This window comes from Vulpes lagopus, chromosome 16 (genome assembly GCF_018345385.1).
Source record: "Vulpes lagopus strain Blue_001 chromosome 16, ASM1834538v1, whole genome shotgun sequence".
NCBI classification, from domain to species: domain Eukaryota; kingdom Metazoa; phylum Chordata; class Mammalia; order Carnivora; family Canidae; genus Vulpes; species Vulpes lagopus.
The window spans coordinates 24956637-24960737 of NC_054839.1; positions in this window are offsets into that span (position 1 = coordinate 24956637).

The window sequence follows — 4101 nt, forward strand, 5'->3', positions numbered from 1 at the left end:
CAAAACCTAAGGAGACCAAACCATTTCAAATTAACTGTGTCACACAATAGCACTCAAGAATATTTATGAGGGGGATGCCTGGGTGGCTCAGTGGTTGGGTCTCCTTTGGTTCAGGGCATGATCCCGGGGTTCCAAGATGGAGTCCCACATCAGGCTTCCTGCATGGAGCCTGTTTCTCCCTCTGCCTGTGTCTCTCCCTTTCTCTCTGTGTGTGTCTCATGAATAAATAAAATCTTTTTTTAAAAAAAGAATATTTATGAGGGAACAAATACATATAACCTTCAACCAAAATTACCAAACATATAGAGGCAAGGGAATATTATCTATAATAAAAAAAAGAAAAGAAAAATCAGTCAAAACTGACTCAGAGCTTTTACAGATAATTAGAACAGTAGGTGAAGACAATAAAAGTTATTAAAACCTAACTATATTCCACATATACAAAAACTTAAGTAGACACGTTGAAGGTATAAAAACCTTACTAACTACTAGAGATACAAATGCCAACTTCTGACATGCAATTGTTATGGATAGAATAGATGGCAGATTAATTATTGCAGAAGAAAATGTTAGTTGAAAACATTTCTTGAGACTTTCTGAAAGTTTAAAAAAAAGATGTAAAAATCAATAAAATTGAAAAAGAGCATAAAGGCAATAAAATGCTTGAAGGAGAGAGGAGAAATTGATAGAAAAATAATTTAAGGAAATGTGATTTTTTCCAAATTCAATGAAAATTATGAACACACAGATCCAAAAAGTTCAATGAATCCCAAACACAAAATTCAAACTAAATTGCAGGAAGGTACATTGTAGTCAAATTGCATAAAAACAGTGATAAGGAAAAAAAAATTAAATAGCCAGAGAAAAATCTATTGCAAAGGCAAAAAAGAAAGCAGATTTCTTGCCAGGAACATTGTAATTGAGCTGATAGTGGAGCATTATCATTAAATAATGAAAGGAGAAAACTATATCAACATAGAATTCTACAGACCTCTGTAATATTTTTTAATAACGAAAGCAAATATAACATTTTCAAAATACAAAAGTTGAAAAAAATCAATCCCTGTCAGGTATGCTCTACAAGAAATGTTAAAGGTATCCTTCACTCAAAAGTAAAAGTATACCAGGTGTAAATATGGATACCCAATAAGGAAAAAGTAGCAAGATAAATGATAATTATGTGTAGTTGATAGCAATATACATATCATTTATCTTTAAGAGACGAATTATTGTTTAAACAAAAATAATAAGATTCTCTGGAGTTAACATATCTATGTACATAAAATGTAGGTAAGCAGTAACATAAACATGTAAAAGAGGGAAATAGAATATTCTTGAAATATTCTTACGCTATACATATGATAATACATTTGCATGTAAGATGTGTTAACTTAGAGGTATACACTATAAAGTATAAAGTACCATTGAAATAAAAGAAAATAACTGCAACTAACAAACCAACAATAGAAAATAACTATAAAAATACTCAATCCAAAAGGCAGCAAGAAAAAAAAAGAACAAAAGAGGGAAAAACGATCAAAAAAGACAGCAAGAAAAAAAAGGAAAAAATATTTAAAACAATTACTAAAAAACAGAAAAATGATAGACTTAACCTAACTACGCCAATAGCAACATTAGATGTCATTGGCTCAAAATCTCCAATTAGAAAAAATAGATTCTCAAACTGAATGAAAACAAGAAGAAACTCTGCTACCTTTAACACACACACACCTGCGATATAAGGAAAGAAATGGATTAAAAGTAGAAACACAGAAAAGCTATAGCATGCTTTAATCAAAAGAAAGCTGGAGTGGCTATATTATGAGATAAAATAGATTTTAGAGCAAATAATGCCACCAGGGGCAAAGCAAATCATTTTGTAATGAAAAAGTAGGTAAAGGTAATTAAAAATCATAAGTGTATATGCACTCATTAACAGACTTTCCAAATACATGAGCAAAAACAAACGAGATGTATGTCACCATATTTCTGTAGCCTGTTTCCAATATTGGCAAAAACAGTGGACAGGATATCAGTAAAGATGCAGATAAACTGAATAGCATTATCAACTAAATTGGCCTAAATGATATTTATTCAACACTCCATAAAACCACAGAAGAATATCCTACATTTTTTTTTGCAAGTGTGCATGAAATATTTACCAATATAATAAATATATACTGGGTCACAAAATAAATCTCAATAACATTAAAAAGGTTATATTTATATATTGTATCAGATATATTCTGTGACCTCATGGTACTAAATTAAAAATCAACATATCTTTAAGATATCTCCCATAAATATTTGAAAAAGAGATAATACAGTTATAATTAAGCCATTATTCAATTTAAAAAATATTTTGAACTGAATGAAAATAATACATTATATCAAAATTTGTTGGATGTTGTTAAAACATACCTTAGGAAAAATTTATAGCACAAAATGTATTGTAGAAATGCACATAAAGACACAAGGTCTCATAGCAATAACATCTATACCTTGGGAAACTAGAAAATAAATTTTATTTTATTTTTATTTTTTTTTAATTAACTTTTATTGGTGTTTAATTTACCAACATACAGAAAAACACCCAGTGCTCATCCCGTCAAGTGTCCACCTCAGTGCCCGTCACCCATTCCCCTCCAACACCCGCCCTCCTCCCCTTCCACCACCCCTAGTTCGTTTCCCCGCGTTAGGAGTCTTTATGTTCTGTCTCCCTTCCTGATATTTCCCAACATTTCTTCTCCCTTCCTTTATATTCCCTTTCACTATTATTCATATTCCCCAAATGAATGAGAACATACACTGTTTGTCCCTTCCCCGATTGACTTATTTCACTCAGCATAATACCCTCCAGTTCCATCCACGTTGAAGCAAATGGTGGGTATTTGTCGTTTCTAATTGCTGAGTAATATTCCATTGTATACATAAACCACATCTTCTTTATCCATTCATCTTTCGATGGACACCGAGGCTCCTTCCACAGTTTGGCTATTGTGGCCATTGCTGATAGAAACATCGGGGTGCAGGTGTCCCGACGTTTCATTGCATCTGAATCTTTGGGGTAAATCCCCAACTGTGCAATTGCTGGGTCGTAGGGCAGGTCTATTTTTAACTCTTTGAGGAACCTCCACACAGTTTTCCAGAGTGGCTGCACCAGTTCACATTCCCACCAACAGTGTAAGAGGGTTCCCTTTTCTCCGCATCCTCTCCAACATTTGTTGTTTCCTGTCTTGTTAATTTTCCCCATTCTCACTGGTGTGAGGTGGTATCTCATTGTGGTTTTGATTTGTATTTCCCTGATGGCAAGTGATGCAGAGCATTTTCTCATGTGCATGTTGGCCATGTCCATGTCTTCCTCTGTGAGATTTCTCTTCATGTCTTTTGCCGATTTCATGATTGGATTGTTTGTTTCTTTGGTGTTGAGTTTAATAAGTTCTTTATAGATTTTGGAAACTAGCCCTTTATCTGATATGTCATTTGCAAATATCTTCTCCCATTCTGTAGGTTGTCTTTTAGTTTTGTTGACTGTATCCTTTGCTGTGCAAAAGCTTCTTATCTTGATGAAGTCCCAATAGTTCATTTTTGCTTTTGTTTCTTTTGCCTTCGTGGATGTATCTTGCAAGAAGTTACTGTGGCCAAGTTCAAAAAGGGTGTTGCCTGTGTTCTCCTCTAGGATTTTGATGGAATCTTGTCTCACATTTAGATCTCTCAGCCATTTTGAGTTTATCTTTGTGTATGGTGAAAGAGAGTGGTCCAGTTTCATTCTTCTGCATGTGGATGTCCAATTTTCCCAGCACCATTTATTGAAGAGACTGTCTTTCTTCCAATGGATAGTCTTTCCTCCTTTATCGAATATTAGATGACCGTACATTTCAGGGTCCACTTCTGGGTTCTCTATTCTGTTCCATTGATCTATGTGTCTGTTTTTGTGCCAGTACCACACTGTCTTGATGACCACAGCTTTGTAGTACAACCTGAAATCTGGCATTGTGATGCCCCCAGCTAGGGTTTTCTTTTTTAAAATTCCCCTGGCTATTCGGGGTCTTTTCTGATTCCACACAAATCTTAAAATAATTTGTTCTAACTCTCTGAAGA